Here is an 18,963-nt window from a genome sequence, read left to right on the forward strand (position 1 = left end):
AGTAAGACTGCCCTATATTGTCTCAGACCCGCTCCAGTGTTCTTGCCTGGAGAATCCCAGGGATGGGGGAGCCTGATGGGCTACCGTCTACGGGGTCACACAGAGTCGGACACGACTGAAGTGACTTAGCATAGCATAGCATAGCATATTGTCTCAGAACTTCTAATACTTTCTACTGTTTTATGCAACATTTATTTTTTATATTTAACTCTTTAATCTACCTGACACTTATTGTGAAGTATATCACGTGAGGTAAGGCTGTAGACAGATCCCCAGCTAACAGCTAACCAATCTGTAGAATGATCCACTTATTGCTGTCGGCTTGTGGAAGGGCTGGTTCCTCTGGACCGACTGACTGCTGTCCCTTCTAGTATCAGCAGCACCGAGGTATGCTGCTAGATTGGGCCTGCAGACACTGGACTCAGACCGTCTACAGTCCAGTTTCCAGCTCAACCACTTATCAGCTGGGTGACTATGGAAAAGGGAATTTGCTTCTCTCAGCTTCAGTTCTGATTTCCCAGGTGGCTCAGTGCCAGAGAAGCCAATGCAGAAGACACAAGAAGCATAGGTTTGATCCCTGGGTGAGGAAGATCTCCCAGGGTAGGAAGAGGCAACCCACACCAGTATTCTTGCTTGGAGAATCCCATGGATAGAAGAGCCTGGTGGGCTACAGGCCATGGGGTCACAGAGTCGGACACAACTAGACACACACGTAAGCTTCAGTTCCAGGACTCATTTACCCCATCCGTAAAATGGGCACGAAAGCAGCACAAAGCCTCCTTCAAATAATGGCTGTGGGATTGAACAGCACCCGGCTGGCGAAGTGTGCAGCCTTCAGTCCAGCGCACAGTGGGTGTTCAGTTGTTGTCAGAGATTCCAGCCAGGTGAAACCTGCTCACTCACTGGGCAAACAGGCCCAGTGGTCATCCTCTGGTGCCCAGCACAGCGACCAAGCTGGGCAGCTGGCAGGCAGCCAGTATCAGGCCTTGGTTCCTGCCCTCCTGGGGGACACAGCACAGTTTTGCATGTGGAGGAAAAGCCCAGAGTGTAGAAACAGGAACTGTTCAGGCCAACTTTGTGGGGTGGGGTCCTCCAAGGAAGCGAAGCAGGGAACTGAGCTGCTGCCCTTGGGCCCCCATGCGGACTCCTGTCTCCTCAGAGTGGGTGTTAGGCATTCATTAATAGCATCTCACTTCTTCCAGAAAACTTTGCACACTGACCTTTACTGGTTTGGGGGGTCCATGGAAGTGGGGAGCTACAGATGAGGAGATCTTGGCCCTCTGAGGGCAGAGAGCAGCATCTTCACCACATGGAGATACCCTTGGAGCCTCCTTCAGTGCCCGCGTTCAGCAGGCGTGAAATAAGTGCTTGTTGATTAGCCAGTTTCAATAGGACCAGGGCTGTGACTGAGCAATGTTAAGTGGTGGGTACCCAAAGATGCATGGGAGGGTCCACGGGGCTGACTGACTACGAACCCTAACCCTAAGTGTCTAGAGTCTGAGAAGAAGGGGAGACGCTGGGCCCGACTCACAGTGAGAGTCTGGGCCTCAGTTTCCCCAGCTTTGAAATGGGGAGGGGTTTCTAGGCTACCCCAGCCGTGGAGAGGGCGCCGCCCGGCGCGCCCCCAAGCCTGCGTGGCGGCAGCGCGCACGAGCACAGGGGGCGGCGCGGTCCCGCGGCGGGGAGGGGCGGGAGCGCGCGCGCGGGCCCGCGCAGGAGGCGGCGGAACCCAACGGACGAGCGTGCGGCCGCGGCGCTACCAACTCGTGTGGGACCCACCGCTCCCGCCGGCCGCCAGCCGGTCCGCGCGCCGGTCCTCCCGCCGGCAGCCGAGCCCGCCCGCGAGCCGGTGAGTGGCCTGGGGCCCGGGGCCCAGCCGGATCGGGCCGGGGAAGGGGCGGGGGCCGGGCCGCGGGGCCGTCACCCACACGGGCCGAGGGAGGTGCGCGTGCCCGCACGCGCGCCCGAGGCTCCGCGGGGGAGAGCGAGCGGGTGTGCACGCGGGAGGTCGGGGCGAGCGTGAGCGTGCGAGTCTTGAGTGTGTCCCAGGCCGTGCGTCCGAGCGCGCGTGGGCGGCGTGTCCCTGTGCCACTCTGGGTGTGCTTGCGGGAGTGTGCGCGTGCCTGTGGCCGAGTTGGTGCGTGTGCACCACGGAGCGTCGGGTTCGTGGGGTTTGGTGTGAGTGAGTGCGTGGGAAGTGGGCCCGGCTCCCACTTAACCCATTTATTGAGTGTTTACTATGTGCCAGGCGCTTCATGTGAGATCTCATTTTTGTGACCGAGAATGTGTGGATTCTGGGGGGTATGTGCGTGCGCGCACACGTGTGAGTGTTCGCAAGTGATTTGTGTGCGTGTTTATGAGCCTTTGAGGACAAAAGCGTACATATGTGGATGTGAGGGTGTAACTTGTGTACAGGAGTGTGTATGTTTACTGTAGAGGCCGAGGGCCCCCTTTGCGCCCACCAGGCCTAGTGCCCTGATGTGCCTGCCGCTGGCTCCCATGCCAGGGAACGCATGGAGAGAAGTATGCCTGGCCTGGGCACCCAGTGGGTGCTGGGCCATCTCTGGTGAATGAGAGGAAGGGGTCAGATGTCACAGCCCAGCCCGGCCTGGGCAGGGCCACTGGCAGGACCTTCCCTGGGGCTCCAGACGGAGCTGGAGCCTCTTGGCCTGGCACTGGAGGACTTGTGTTCAATTTTCCTAAATACTCTTCTGGGTCCCCTGGCTTCTCTCCCCTCTCTGGCCCTGGTGCATTTTAACCCTTTCCTCAGGCCTGGGGTGCAGCTGACCCTGGGGAGACCAGTGGGGAGACCAGGGGTCCTGGGATACTTGTCTGTGTATGTGGGGGTCTCTCTCTGCCTGCCTTGCTAAGTAGATAGATCTTCATCTAATTTATTTGTATGGAGCCTGGGCTCCAGGAGGTAGCCCCTCAGATGGTGACAAATTGATCATAGCAGGCTTGGGACACAGTCTTCTGAGGTCTGTCCTTGAAGTTTTGATTGACAGGTTTTCTGTGTGTGCTTTATAAATGTTGAACATCTCTGCAGTCGAAAGTCTTAACTGCTTTAAGGCAAACTTTAAAAACTGGAGCTCCCTAGTTCCTCTGGAGTGTCAAAATTCGGCTTGCCTTTCTGAGGGGAACATGTCGTCTTAGGAGCTCAGTGTGTGCGCAGGCGAACCTTGGAGGCACATTTCAAAGCCGTGGCGTTAATGGAAGAAGAATTTCATTGAAAGGGATGCAGAGCCTGCCGAAAGCGCCTGTTCCCCACGCTGCAGCTTACCGAGTGAACTTTGGACGTCTTCTTTTAGCAAACAAAACCTGGAAGGAAACAAAAACGACCCACATTCTTTTTCTTTTTTTGTTCTAAAAAATGAAAAACAAAACCCACCTCTGGGTGTGCTGGAAAAGCGGCCTCCCCTTCCCCCAGCAAGGCCAGGCCCCCCCGATCCCCCACCCCCCAAATAAAATATGCCTGTGGGGAGCTGTGGATGAGTCACTCGCTGGCAGAGAGCCCCGCGGGCAAACATTTGGGAAGGTTCTTGCCTAACTTCCCAGAAGAAAGGCCCAGGATTTAAAATGGTCCCTGTGGTTTGTCAGCCTCTGCCGTCCCGTCTACTTCGGAAATGACTAAAAAGTAGTTTCTACCTCCACAAAATAAAGTCTCAGACTTAAGCAGCAGCCCAGGTTGGTATGGGTAGAGGGCCGCTCAGGTTTGAAGAAATGGAGCTCCTGGCTTTGCCAAATGGCACTTCTGGACGTTTCAAACAAGAAAGCATGGGAAGGGGAGTCACATTTATGAAGCACCCATTGTGTGCTGGACACTGTTCTGGGCACCATAATCCTTCCAAAAATTAGGCTGTGGAGCACAATTCTGGCTTTAATGCACAAGGAAATTAAGGCTCTGAGAGCTCAAGCCATGTCCTGGGACCACAGAGAGGAGGTAGAGGCAGAATCCTGTCCCCTGCCTGACTTCAAGCCCATCCTGTTTCCACTGGACCGGGTGCTGAGTGCTTTAACGTACATACGCTTAGTATTCACTGTGAGGTAGGGGTTATTATCTCCATTTTACAGATGAGAAAACTGAGGCTCAGTGATGAAATGATGTGCATAATTTTATGAAAGTTACGCACCGTGGCTAATGGCCACCGTTTATTAAGGGTATTCTATGTGCTGAGCATGGGCCTAAAAGCTTTAAGTGCCTTATTTCATTCAGTCCACTCACCAACACCATGAAATGGGAACAATCAATGATGCTTGTTTTACAGATGAGGGCACTAGGGCACAGAGAGATTAAACAGCTTACAGAAGATTCCATGCTGATATGCTGTTGACCTTGAATTTGAACCCAAGCTTGACTGAGCAGAGCCCTTCATCTTCTCACTGAACCTAGAAAGTCACAGTGGCTGTGTACCACGTGTCTGGCGCAGTGTAAAGGTTTGGGGTTGTTATTCCGATCCTACAGAGAGGAAGATAAGTAACTTGGGCAAAGTCATCGACTGGCAAATGGCAAAGTCAGGATCCAAACCCACATCTCTGATTGCAGAGTTGAGGTTCTTAACTTTAAACCAGGTCTGTCTGCCTTTGTCCTTCTGTGGTTGCTTGCTGGGCTCCAGACTCCTGGGAGAGGTCTTCCTGAGGCCACTGCCATCCTTGCTCCTCCCCTCCGGCCCCTCTGGTGCAGGTGACCAACGCCCAGGGCCAGTGCTATCAGATAGGAAGGGCCACAGTTCACATTTCTTCTTTCCTCTGGAAGTGCCAAAAATTGGTTTCAGAAGGGAAGTGTCAAAACAATTGTCAAAAAGAGAAGAGTATTCCCTTCCCCTTCTCGGGTCGGACCAAGCCAGCAAGCTGGAGGGTGGAGAGTGGAGGGCCCTGGTGAGTCATCCGAGATTAAATATGGGTTGGCACCTCCAGTCTTGTGTGGGGAGGAAGCAAGCTAGGACACTGCCCTCAGGAAGAGCCTGGCATGCTGACCCCTGGTGATGGCGAGTTACCTCTGTGGGGCCTGACTCTCAATTCTGAACATCCTACAACAGCATCATTTCTACGTAGGCTTCTTGTCACTTGCCCTTTCAGTCCCATGCCTGTCTCTTTTCCCAGTTCATTTCCAATTTACATCACGGTTTATATGACACTGTACTAGAATGGAATGCTGTGTGCGAAGATCTGTGTGGTTTGGGGTGTAGGGTGCCCCCGTGCATGTCCTTTGGTATTGAAAAGAAAAGGTATCTCTCTCCCTTCTGAGTGTGTTCTGCAAATTGATGAACATTTGCAAATTGCCTTGAGATGCGTTAATTTAAGGTGTGAAATAATAGATCTTGTGCGAAGGCCCAGCCACATTTCTGGCATGGTGGATTTCTCTCCCGTCTGGCCTGTGATTTAGGGAGGTAAAAATAGTCCTTCTTTCTACATTTTTATCTCTCTCTCTCTCTCTCTTTTTTTTTTTGCTGATGTCATTCTTAGGAAGCGGTTTTGCCCATGCCACGGGCCTTGCCTTGGCCATCTCTTCGGATGGTGGTCAGAACTTGGAGCTCTGGGGAGAGGGTGCTCGTGGAATGAGGAGTTGTCTGAGTGTTTGTGAAATTGGTTTGAAATGAGTGGGGCGATTCATGGCCCACCTTGGCCAAAGACCCTCAGTGGCTTTTTGGTACTTGGCCATTTTCTCACTTCTGACTCTTGGGTAGTGACAAGATAGTCTTTGGGAAAATGTTAGTTTAAAGAGGAAAAAATCAGGCCAATGGCTTCATCCATCCCTGCCTGATCTGGGTGACATCCATACAATCCCTTCCTTTGGCCCAAACTGAATTAAGCCGATGGCCTCCTCTGACTTGACATCCAGACAGAAGCAGACACTGGGGCAAATCGGTTGGTGGTGTAATTTCCTGTGACGTTCAGTTTGGGAACTTTGACTTGTAGAGTGATCTAGCGTTTTGACATCTGTCCCTCTAACAAGACTTGCTTGTGTGGAAACAGACCCTCATACACAACCTCTGCTGTTGTCTCCAGTTCTGGATTTTTCCACAGACCGCTTCTCTGGTGGTCTGGTGGCAAAGGCCAGGTCTCCGAGCCACGCCTTCTTGGCGTCTACTGCAGGATCACTGCACCCCAAACCGACTTGGCGCTGTAGCTGGCTCTGTGTGGGGGGTGCGGTGGGGGGCGAGTGACGCGCCTGACGAATTGAAAGGTGGCCAGCTGGGATCTGAAAGGCATTCAGTTCCAACGGCCTTGATCCGCGTGGAGCCGGTCTTTCTCTTTCTTAGACATCTGCGTGATGGTGACCTCACAGAAAAGAAAAAGGGGCTTTATGTAGGAATTCCATAGAGTGTGAAGGAATTCGACAAGGGAAGGGGGAGGGAGGCGGCCATTGAGAGCCTGCAGTTTCTGTGTTTCCTTGGAGTTGTTTAACCCTCACACTTCAGAACTGGGCTGGGGGAAGGGACAGTGCTTATTTAAGGAGAACTTCTCGAGGCCCCTGAGTTGAAGTTGAGGACACTAGTGTTTAGTCCCTCTCTGGTTCCTGGTTGTCCTCAAAGTCTTGGATACTGGGGATTGTCGGGAAGAGACCTGCCTCAGTTGTGTCTGACTCTTTGTGACCCCATGGACTGTAGAGTCCATGGAATTCTCCAGGCCAGAATACTGGAGTGGGTAGCCTTTCCCTTCTCCAGGGGATCGTCCCAACCCAGGGATTGAACCCAGGTCTCCCGCATTGCAGGCAGATTCTTTACCAGCTGAGCCACAAGGGAAGCCCTGCCAGGGGACACTGTTACTTTATAAACGAACTTTGGCTCTGATCAGTTTAGGCTGCACATGAGGAATTCAGTAGGCTTGCCATCCAGAGAAGACCTGTGTGCCCATTTTACAGAACAGAAACTGAGGCCCAGGGAGAGGAGGGCACTCACTCACAATCACATTACAAATGTGAGCTTTGGCACCCAATGAGTGAGGTGGGAGGCTCAGACCTGCCACTTGTGAAGTCAGTCACCTCTGAGGGGGCCTCAGTTTCCTCATCCGGAAAACAGGGATGGTGTTATGATCTCATAAAATGTGAGGGAAGAACTAAAATAATGTGTACAATATGCACGGCATGTGGGTAACATCTCGTAAGTGTTTAATGAGAGACTAGGAACTATTTAATTACCAAGGACCTGCCCAGGGTCACAGGGGAGGGAAGGTCATCTCTTTGTCAGAAACATTTTCAGTGCCCCTATATCTTGAGACTTGAAACAAGGCTGAAAGGGAGGTTGTCAGGGGGGCCCCTCCAGGTGCCGATGAAGCACTTTTCTCTGACCATGACCCTCAAAATAGATTGTGGGGGAGACAGTGACAATTTGGAAAGACACAGGATTTAAATGTCAGGGTGGCCCTGGGCATCTCAGGGAAATGTTTTGAAATCGGTATTTGGCTTTCTTGTCTACCTACCGCCCCTCCTCTGTCCCACCATGGCGAGGAAAGTGAACCTTGTAAGTTTTTGGTGTGTCCTCTTGGAGTTGGAGGGTCTTGGGAGGCCCGGAGAGCTGTGTCAGCCTCGGTGTGTTATTAAGCGAGGCATATGTTTTGTTAATTATTTACACAGTGTCAGCCCCGTCAGAGGTCTGTGCGGACAGAGCAGCTGTCATAGACCTGGGCCGGGACAGGTTGTTCTCGGTTGGAAGTGAGCAGGTGGCCCTCTCTGCCAGCAGGGTCCTCACAGAGGGTCTGCGCAGCGAGGGCTGAGGGAGTCTGCATGTTTGGCGCCCTCTCTTAAGCTTCCCTTGTGGTTCAGCTGATAAAGAATCCGCCCGCAATGCAGGAGACCTGGGTTCGAACCCTGGGTTGGGAAGATCCCCTGGAGAAGGGAAAGGCTACCCACTCCAGTATTCTGGCCTGGAGAATTCCATGGACTCTACAGTCCATGGGGTCACAAAGAGTCGACATGACTGAGTGATTTTCACTTCACTTCATTTAAGCCCCTGGAGTTCCCTCAAGCTGGATTGTCTTCTCTGAGAGGAGAGATTTTGTCCCTCGGGACTGGCCACCTTCCTGAGGTGGCTTCTGTGTTCCTTTGTCCAGCTCTTCACATCCGAGACCCTGCCATGGTGTTTGTGGTGAGGGAAGGGCCTCAGCAGGCTCTGGAGATCTCTGAATCCCGTACCTCCCCAGCAGTCGCCTCAGGCTAGGGCTTCACATGGGCCCAGCCTCTACTTTCTCATCTGGCAAATAGGCCAGTAACACCAGGAGCCAGGCTCTTGATTCTGGGGCACTGTTTGGGGTGATTTGCCTTAGAAATCCAAGTTTAGGATTAGAATTCTGAAAAGGAAGGTCCTGGGATCAGAGCTTCCCCTGAGAGGCCACTAAGGATGAGGGGACATCACCTCCCTGAAGGGGGAGGGGGCAACCCAACTCGTCTTACCTGTTTGATATAAGGAGGTTTTGCTCAGGCATCATTTTAATAAGAGAAGGTTCTTATATGAAATATTCAGAATCTATAAATCCTTAGAGACAGAAAGCAGATTGGTGGTATGGGGGGCCAGGAAGAATGGGGAGAAACTGCTTAATGGATACCGGATTTCCTTTTGGGGTGATGAAGGTATTTTGGAGTTAGGGAGAGATTGTGGTTACACAACATTAGGAATGTATTAAATGCCCCTTCAGTTTTAATTTTCAAATGGTTAACTTTATGTGGAAAAACATTTTTATAAGGAAAGTTTCTGATGCTTAAAAGTAAAAGCTTAAAAGCCTCTCATTTTACAGATGGGGAGAATGAGGCTCAGAGAGAGGCTACGACCAGCCTAAGGTCTCCCACACAGGCTGTGGTGGTTCTGTGGCTGAAATCAGATCACTCTCTAAGCTTTCAGGCCACGGCTATGGTCATCGCACCTGGGCCCAGGCTAGGGTGAAAAGTTCGATATGGAAACAGACCGCTCACTGTTGTGTGGGTTGAGTGGACTCCATTTTGTTAACCAGATACGCCCTTGCTGGCTGCTGTGTGGTCATCTGTCCACTCATTCACTGAAGAAATACGTCCTGACATTCTGGGTCAAGTGTTAACCCTGGGAGCTGGCATCGAGACCCTCTAACGGCCCCGCCCCTGGGCTTCTCGCCACCTGGTAGGGACAGAAGTTGCGTCATGACCCCACTGTGGGTGCTTGTGAACAGTTTGCAGCAGGCACCCTTTGGGACTCACTATCTGGGGAAATGGGCGGAGGGGAGCTTCCAGGAGGGAGGGGCTCCCCAGCCTTGAGGGAGACATGAGGTTTGCCAGCAGGATGTCGAGGCCTGGAGGCCTGAGGAGGCTGAGATAAAGGGCGGGTAAAACTGAGGGTGGGTGGGTGGGTGGGGCCGTGGGACGGGGAGCTGGGAGCCTGACTGGGGTCCAGGCTTGTGGGCAGACCCCAGGCTGTGCAAAGCCAGGAACTTCCTGCCACTTCCTCAGCCTGTGAGTCCTTCAATAGAGCCTTTGTCCCAGACACTCACTACATGTTACATTCTGTTGTAACCCTTTATGTGGATTAACTCACTTCATCCTCCTGCGGTTCTGTGACTCTGGTACCGTTATGCCCATCTGATGGACAAAGAAACAGAATCCAGGCTACGTGGTTCTAATCACCATCAGCCTTCATGTTGTGAGAAGCCTGTGTATGTGTGGCCTGGTCTGAAGGCTGCTGTCTGGAAGTGCCCGTTGTGTGGGCTGTGAGTTAGTGGCTAGGCCCAGGGCATTGGAGAGGGCCTCTGGGTAGCAGGAAAGAAGAGTATGAACCAAGAGGCAAATAGTAGGAGAGGAAGTCCCCCGGAGCCAAGTCCCCCGGCATCTGTGAGGTTTGGACTTCAATGCAAGAGCAGGGGGGTCCCTGCTACTTTTGCAGCCTTACTCTTCACCAGTGTCCCCCTCATTCACTCTGCCCCAGCCACACAGCCTCCCTACTCTTCCTCAAACATGCCAAGCGAACTCCTACCTCAGGGCCTTTGCACTTGCTGTCCTGGCTTCATGAAACCCTTTTCCTCCTAATATTCCCATGACTTGCTCCTAGTCTTCAGCAGGACACTGAAAAAGTCACTTCTCCAAGGAGACCCACCGTCCCCACCCTGTCAGGATGAATCCCATGTCCATGGCTCCCCGTTCCCTGGACTGGCTTTATTTCAAGGCCCCTACCTGCCCCTGGCACCGTGTTTGTTACCTGCCTCCCAGAATGGACCGTGACTCCGTGCGGGTGCGACTTGGTCTGTGGGCCGCAGCTGCACCTCAGTGTCCAGCACTGCACCTAGCAGTAGCAGATGCTCAATTAACTTTTGTTAATGCATGGAGAGTTTTAAGTGTGTGAGTGGCAGAATCCTCGAAGAATGTTTAGGGACTTCCCTGGTGGTGCAGAGCTTAAGAATCTGCCTTCCAATGCAGGGGGCGTGGGTTCAATCCCTGGCTCTATGGGATCTTATGCCATGGGGCAGCTAAGCCCCCACACCCCTACTCGAGAGCCCACAACTTGAGAGCTTGTGTACCACAAGGAAGAGCCCACACAGCCAAAAAAAAAAAGAGAATGTTTATATAGAGTTACCGAGCTGGTGGCAAAGTTGACTGGCTTTAGGGACCCCTCTTCATTCCTCCCAGTGGGCAGCAAAGGGCTGAGTTGTGTGTGACAGAGCCTCCCTGTGCAGAGGTTTCTTACAGAAAGACTCATCCTTGGATTATTCCAAGAAGGAGGAAGCTAAACACAGAGGTTCCTGCCCAGAGTTGTGGGGGTGCTGTTCTCCTTCCTCTGCCCCTTTTCTGCAGAGGTGGCTCCAATTCTGCAGATAGTCTGTAGAGGAGGGGCTTTGGGTAGGATTGGGTGGGCACCATGTCTTAAAGCTGTGTTTTCTGTCAGGCACACTTATTTTTTTAGAAGACATACCTTTTGGGGGCTTCTTGGGAAAGGGGTAGAGATTAACTCTCCTAAGCACCTTGGGCACAGACATTTGCTATGCAGCGAATGAACAGGAGCCCCGATTCTGCCCCCGTCCAGAAAGCAAAGAACCCTTGGTTGAAAAAGGAGACAGTTCCCTAGCTTGGTGTGGCCTTGGTGAGCCACCAGGGTGGGTGCCCCGATGGCAGGACCACTGGGCACCACATGGCAGACAGACTGGAAGCCCACCCCATGTGTTTGGCGGGTCCAGCCAAGTCTAGCTGGATTTAGTTACACCACGATCTCAAGCGTGGACTTGGAGTGCCTGACTCAGTATGTGTGCATTTCCTTTGTTCGTCTCCCCCAGGAATTTTAGTGGCCTTTTGTGTTTGTTTTAAATGCCAACCTCCTCAGCCAACCCAAGAGGAAATGAGGACTGGGTTTTTGTGCCAGAGGCTGGGGACAAAGGTGGGGCCTGCCCGTTCTCGATGGTGACAGAACGACATTTGGAAAACACACAAAGAAAATACTTGTACTCTAAGCCAACAACTTTCATTTGCGAATATTTTTATGATCTCCTGGGACATCAGGCGTCAATCGTCTATAGGTTGGACACATGACCACTGTTTCCAAACACCCAAGATGGCAGTGGTCTGTGAAAGCATTTTAGTGACATTTGGGGACAGAAGAGGCAGTTTGGAAGAAGGTGTTTGGTTGATGGTGTGTGAGAAGTTCCTGGATGCTCGCATGGCTTAGGGGGTGGCATCTTTGAAACTGCACAGCGCTGAAAATTCCGGGACATATGGTCACTGTGATGTGCTAATGTTAGCAATCGAGATATTTAATTACCCAGAAAAACCCCTTTGCCTACCCACTACGGGTTACTGGAGAGCTTTTATTTCTCAGGAGGTGGGTCTTACACAGTATAATTCGGACCAGCAGACAGGGAGTCATTATCCCTCATTCATTTATTAGCTAATTAAGTGATTTATCTGGTCACGCATTTATTCCTTCAATTGCTGTTGATCCAGCAACATTCAGTGGATCCTACTGCAGGCCGAGCCTGATGCTGGGCACTTGCAGGGGGCGGGGAATGAAACAGGGGAGCAGTTATAACTGAATCCCTGCTGGGTGCCAGCCCATCGGGCAGTTCTGTGGGCAGCAGGTGAATTAACTTACATCCCAGTGGACATTTGTAGAGCACCTACTATGCGCAGACCTGTGAAGATCCAGAAAGGGACATGACAGCATTCAAGGGGTTTGAACTCTAGGCCCATCTCATGAGGCCTTTCTTCAGTCCCGGCCCTCCGCTTGCTGTGATAAACCTGGCCAGCCACCATTCACAGGCCACACAATGACATCTCCGGAATGAACCAGAAACAATCCAGAGGCCCCAGGAACCGGCGTGAGAACAAGGCATCCCCTTCACACATGACGTCTCAGTTCAGCGTCTTGCCACCACCCAGCGTTCTGAGACAGAATGTGAGATCTCGTGGTTGGCTAAATACATAAATATTTTATGTCTCGATATTCTGAAAATGAAGCCCAAATGCGCAGAACTGCAGCACATCAGTGCTATAGATCATATGTTATAATAATCTGATGACATGTTGTTTAAATATTTATGGACTGATGTGACATGACAATGGGGGGAGAGAGCAGTCTCTGAGCAGAGTCGTGGCAGATGCTAGGAAGGAGGGAGCAGACTCGCCCGGTCCCGAGAAGTGTGTGCGATGCTCAGATTTCTCATTGAGTGATCTGGGGTTTCACGGCCATGGTGCTGGCTGTGTGCTGTGTCCTGCACGCACATCACCTCACATACCCCTCACAGCAACCCCCTCCAGGATGGGACTTTTATTAACCCCAAGTTACAAATGAGAAACTGAGGCCCAGGGTAGGTCAGATCTGCCCCAGGGCACACAGCTGGGGGTGGCTCAACGGTGTAGTCTGAGCTCTTCGCTTCTGTGAATTCCGCTCTCTCGGTGACGAGTCGTGTCAGAAAAGCCTGGTTGACCCCAGGCTTGGTACCAACTGGACTTTACAAACTGTAGAAAGGAAGGGGATGTCTGTAAGAGGTCAAGTGGGAATAGAAACCCCAGGAGTAAATATCTACCCCAGGACGAGGCCCCTGCAGCCTGGAGCTGGCGTGCGGTAGGGGCTCAGGCTACGGCCTCCACCTTGTTTTTGTTCTCTGTTGGCTTTGCAGTCATTTGGGGAGGTCACCGCTGACTGTCCTGCTTTAGTGTCTTTGCCTCTGCTGTTCCCACTCCCTGCACTGTCCTCACCGACTGGCCAAGGACACCCCTCCAGCAAGGGAGCCCCTTCAGTCTCCAGTAGCCCCAGGAGGTGAGTGAGGGGGTCCTTGCCTTACAGATGAGGGGCCCCTGCCCACCTCCCAGAGCCAACCCCATGCCCCTGCCTTTGGGAGGCATCCTGCCTATGCCAGCTCTTCCCTCCACACCCTCCCTGCCCCTTTGCTGGACTGGCCCTCCCCACCTGACGGTGCTGCCAGCGGTCCTGCCCTGTGATCTAGTTGATCGTCACCTCCCCACCCTGGTCCACAAGACAACCATAAGTGACTAAGGATGGGACTTCAAAGGACAAGACTGGGAGGCAGGGTGGGTAAGGGGTGGGGACCTTGTTCTAAGAAGCTCCTTAGGCAGTGATGGCCTTAGACCTGGCAGCGGTGTCTTCTAGCTCTGCCAAGGCCCAGGGATGTCCCCAAGAGGCAGTAAGCAAATGGAAGGCAGGGCCAGCTATGTAATTTGGGGGCCCCGTACAAAATGAAAATGTAGGTCTCCTTGTTCAGAAAGCAGGAAGAAAGCTTTTTCCTTCCCTTTTCAGTCTCTCTCCCCACCTGCTGTGATGTTTTTAATTTGCTGTTTAATGCCATGATACCTTGGGCACAGGGACCCTCACAGGGCGAATATGGATCCTAGCAGATGCCACTGGCCCTACCCTATGGCTCGGCAGGCAGATGCACCTGACCGCACCCCTCGCCATGCCTGCACCCAGACCCCTGTCAAGAGTGGAGAATGTCAGAAGTTACTGGGAGTTGGGGGGCGGGAGGATGGGAGCAGGCAGCTGTGATCCTGGGCAAGGCAGGACCACTCCAACTCTCCAAGCTGAAGCTCCACACCCCCAGCACATGCAGCATTGTTCCACAGGCTTCACTTAGAAAATGCAAGTTCAAAGATAAAGTGGGCTTTCAAGAGAGTGAACACAGAGCATGAAACCCCAAGCAAGGGGCTTCCTGCTGAGGACAGGGCCAGATGCGACGATGTGGCCACTTGCCCATGAATCTGGCGCTGATGGGAGGACTGTAACCTTTCAGAAAGAACAAGGTCCCTGTGTCGGGTCTCGGCCCAGCACTGAGACCAGTCTTACTGGAAGGGAAAGTTCTGCTGCAGGTACCTTCTGCAGACCGCTGGCCCCGGATGTGACTGCTGTCCGGTGGCCTGCTGGCCTCCCTCCTCACCCTGGGCCTCTCAAGAAGGACACTTTGTGATCATGGGCCCCCTCGGAAATGCCCCCCTCCCTGCTGTAATCCCTTCTGTCGTTGCCGGATGTTCCTGCATTGACAGACCCATCCCCTCTAACTTCCTGAGTGACAAGGGTCAGAAATCAAATGATAAGGTTGCTGACCTGCTTCCTCGGGAACAACGCCAAGCAGGTGGTGCCCCGGAGATCAGAGGGGGCTGGGCACTCGAGTCCACTGGCCACCCACGCTGTTCCCAGCCCTGGAATCACGGTGAGGTGGGGGCATGCAGCTTCAGGACGTCTGTCTGGCCACTCCCAAAAACATGAATGAGGGAGGCTCAGGAAAGTTAACTAATGCTTAGTATTCAGTACCTACTGTGGACTGGTGATCTGACCACCTGCTTTATCTGTGATGCCTTAGTTAACCTTTGCAACAATTGTAGGCTCCCCCGATTTTCCTGATGAGGATAACTGAAAGATTCAGAGAACGAAGCCATCAGTACAAAGCTGTAAGCCACTTGGTTTGAAAATAGATTTGAACCCAAGCCCAGATGACCCCTCAAACCACTGCTCTGCACACAGTCCCAGCCACGGCTGGGTGGCTGGGTCACTGCCTGGCTGGGACACTGCCCCCACCGCTGTGTGTGCATGGGACAGGCAGGGAGCTGGACCCCAGTGGCTGCTGTCTGCAGGCTCCTGCCTCTGGGAAGTCACCCTTCTTGGCAGGGAGCCGTCCTGAAGCTGCAGCTCCACCTCTTTTCCTCCAGGATCCAGCCAGCCCTGGGGCTACTCTTAGGATCGGAGATGAAGGCGGGAGAAGGTGGGTTAAACACACTGGGATGCAAGTCACACCTCTGCCTCTTGCTCACCTTGGCTTGTTGCTTCCCACTGGGGCCTCGGTTTTCTCACTGCAAATCAAGGGGTAATTTTAGTTCCTGTCTCGGAGGGGTTTTTGTGACCCCATATACAAAATGGGCATTCAGCAGTAGGTGGCTGTTTTTGTATTGGTAATTCATGGCACTGTGGGGCAAGGACTGCATCTTGGTGGCACCTGTGACCCTTGGGAGCACCTCTCCATGTTGGGACACTTTGGAAGTCCCTCAGCCCAGAGCCACCCTCCCCAGGGAGTTCATCCCTTTCTTGCTTTGCTTGGTTATTCATCGATTCCACAGATCTGGACACTGACCTAAGATGTATAATGATCAAGAGACAAGATGGAGCTGGCACTTCTGTGGGGAGAACAACCAGAAAACAAGAAATGGGGGAAGTAGGTCACTGGCCCAGGGGTTGGAGACAGATGACCGGGGGCCGTGGGCTTGGGGACTCAGAGTCCCTGGGCTGCCTGGTGGAGTGATGGTCCCCGAAGTCTCCCAGAGAAGGCAGTTGCTGGGGATTTAACATGCTGCTTGTTGTTCAATGTCCTTGCTCTCCCAGGGGGCCTGGGTTGGCCTCTTGGGGTCGCTTTACCTCAGGTGTCTTTGAGAATGTGGTTTTCCCAGTTGGGAGGTGGGAGCGTCTCTCGGGCTCCCCCAGGACTCTCACCGGCTCCCTCTCAGGGCTACTGGTCCCTGGGGCCACGCCAGGAAGGCCCTGACTAGGTATTACCGCACTGACTCCCTTGGTGACCCCGTGATGCAGGTTCTTTTGGTCCCATTTTACAGACGAGGAAAAGGAGACTGAGTCATTTGCCTAAGGGCTTCATAGTAGGTCTGTGCCTGAGCCGGGATTTGAACCCAGGCCTTTGACTCACAGAGCACACACCCTAAACCGCTCAGCTCTAGTAGGAATGGCCTACTATGTGTCTGAGCGGTGCTGAGAATAGAAAGGGCATCAGTGCTCTAAGTGGACTGAGAAGTGACCATTTCCCAGGGAGCTGGGTTTGCACTTACTCCTGGCTCCCAGGCTGTGGGGTGGGTGCCGGGGATCCTTGTGTTAGGGATGAGGAAGCGGGGGCCCAGAGAGGTTCATGGCTTGTCAAGGTCACTCAGCCCCAGGCAGCCTGACTGCAAGATCACTTGCTGTGCCTCTCGTTCACCTTGGCTATGTCCATCCCAGCTTTGACCTACATACATATTTTGCATTTGGACAAACTAAAGCCCCCTGGGCTTCCCAGGTGGTGCCAGTGGTAAAGAAACTTCCTGCCAATGCAGGAGATATAAAAGATGTCAGTTGCATTCCTGGGTCGGGGAGATCCCCTGGAGGAGGGCATGGCAACCCGCTCCAGTCTTCTTGCCTGGAGAATCCCATGGACAGAGGGGCCTGGCGAGCTGTGGTCCATAGGGTGGACACAACTGAAGTGCTTGGTATGCATTTACAAAGCCCCCAAGATAATTCAGCAGTGTGATCCCAAACTAGGGAGAGTGTGAGCCGTTTGGGTCATTGTGGAAATGGACACCCCGTCCACAGTGAAGTTGCATTTGAGATCCCACTGATTCTCAGGGCAGGAAAAGCCGGGAGAGATTGACGGTGGTTATGATGGCCTATGGGTGTGAATTCCCCTGGGGACTGATGCGAGGGCCATAGGGCTTTATGGTATCTGGGACATCAAGCCTTTTAAAAGAAAATGTTCCCAAAGCTGTCCCATCCCACCGAAGGCAAGCAGTCCTTAAACGGCAAAGGAAGAGCTGTGTTCCGTGTTCACAAAATGGTTGAGCTGGCGTTCAGGCCCATTTATTTAAACCCAGAGTCGACGAGGCTAAAGACTTCAGCTCTGAGTGGCAGCTCGCCGCCTCTCTTGCAGCAGGGGAACGTAATCTTCAGGGTTTTCTTCCCATTTACGGGTTTTTGTGTTGTTGTATATTTGTAAAATGAGGCTTCTGCTGGCAAAAGCAGGTTTTAGCGAGCGCGGCAGCTCTTTCAAGACCTAATAAGGCCCCAAAGGAGGGTGTGTTCCGGCAACACTTTCCTCCCCCCCGGGGGCGGCTGATTCCAGCTCGCTTTGTACACTTTGGGCACTGGGTACCATCCGTCTTGCCTCCCATTAACGGAATTACCGCCATCACTTCTGCGGGACAAGATAGGCCCTTTGGAACTGCCTTGGGGACAGAGGCAGGAGCAGCCGCCAAGCAGTTTTGCTTAGAGGGGAAAGGAAAGAAAAAAAAGAGACAGAAAAAACCAATCTTCTGCACAGATTGATGGTTCCTTGGGTCCTGAGAGCCCGGGCTGAGGTGGAAAGGGGCAACAGGCTGCACCGGGACACCACCCGGAAGAAAGTGGGCAAGCTGGATGGCCCCTGTCCCCAACACATAAGGAAGGGCTGGTCATCCTGAACTCACCCCTTGAGTTCAGAGGAAGGGAAGGAGCGGGACCCAGCATTTGGGGGGTCTTTGCATATGCCTGACCCTGCACTGGCTGCTTTGGGCGCGTCATGGGAAATGGGTGTCACTGGCTCCGTATACAGATGAAACAGAAGAAGCTCAGAGAGTCCAGGAACTGGCTTCAGATTATTTCACATGTGGTGGCCCTGGGTTCGTTCGTTTTCCTGGGCCGCCCACTGGAGAACAGCAGCGCCCCTCAAAAGGTGACGAAGTAGCAGAGTGAGGACTCCAAGTCCAGACGCCTCTGCTTCACCCCCCAACACCCCCAATTCCACACGGCCGAGCCAGCATCTCGGGGGACTTTGCTGTTACACAATGAAGCTGAACCTGTCTCTTCATCTTTGTGAAATCAAGTCCCTCGTGGGACTGTGGCGAGGGGTGGCCGAGGAGGTAACAGTCACGGAGCCCAGAGCGGATTGGTGTTCAGAACTGTCCATGCCAGTTGCCCACCCTCCCTGCCGCCCCCCGCTTGCCAGGCCCCCTCCCTCTGCTGTGCTGAACTCAAGGCTCTTTTGGCCTGTAATGCCTTGCTTCTCGCTTCTCAAACTTCACCACCTTCTGGAGGCTCCTCTGATGTCAGGACACTGCTTAGGGTTTCGCTTTGGGCCCCAGGCCCCGCTGTGCTTCCCTCCTAGGCATGTCCCCTATCCCCTTCAGGCCCACTGACTGGTCAGTCCCTTGACTCGAAGCCTCTCCAGAGCTGAAAGTCCCCTTTCCTCTGTGGTCCCAGTGCCCAACCCAAGGCCCGGCCCAGCGAAGGTCTGGGTGACAGAGAGAGGGGAAAGAAGTGGTACACCCTTAATTTGCTCCTCAGGCCCTGCTACCATGGAGACAGCTGAAACTTGGAGACTGCGTCTAGAATCCAGGCCTCTGTTGGGGGCAGATGGGTTGGCTGGAGGGATGGAACCTGTCCTGTGGGGTGAAATTTTGTGACTCCTACACCCTGTGGGCCTGCTATAGGTGATTCCTTAAAGAAGGGTTTGATCCTGTGGGTGACGACCCTGTGGTCCTGTGATGACCCAGAGTTTGATCCTATGGGCCATGGGTGTTGGAAGGGTCTTGAGTTGGGGACTGGCTCCCTGAAGCCCATGTGGGACGGTGCTGCAGAGAGGGGATGGGGGCTGGCCTGGGGGAGCAAGGGAGAGGTGGGCAGCCTGGAGCCGAGGTGAAGAGGGGCCTGGTGTCAGCACTCTGGGCTCCTACCCAGAGACCCCTGTGTCTTGGCAACAAAGCCAAGGATGCCGGTTCGAAAGAATGGTCTGTCGTGGCTTGAACTGCTTCAGGGCCTTGGGAATGATTCCCAGGTCTTG

At 53.3% G+C, this 18,963-nt stretch overlaps 1 protein-coding gene across 1 annotated transcript in view; it reads left to right on the forward strand.

The window, feature by feature from the left end:
• The first annotated feature begins 1,763 nt into the window (after positions 1-1,763).
• The window catches only part of NEK6 (NIMA related kinase 6), an 86,198-nt gene continuing 68,998 nt past the window's right edge, over positions 1,764-18,963 (forward strand). The window contains exon 1 of the mRNA XM_061433499.1: positions 1,764-1,849. The gene's annotated coding sequence lies outside the window, so the exon portion shown is untranslated. The remainder of the gene's footprint in view (positions 1,850-18,963) is intronic.

The sequence above is a fragment of the Bos javanicus genome, chromosome 11, assembly GCF_032452875.1.
Source record: "Bos javanicus breed banteng chromosome 11, ARS-OSU_banteng_1.0, whole genome shotgun sequence".
NCBI lineage: Eukaryota > Metazoa > Chordata > Mammalia > Artiodactyla > Bovidae > Bos > Bos javanicus.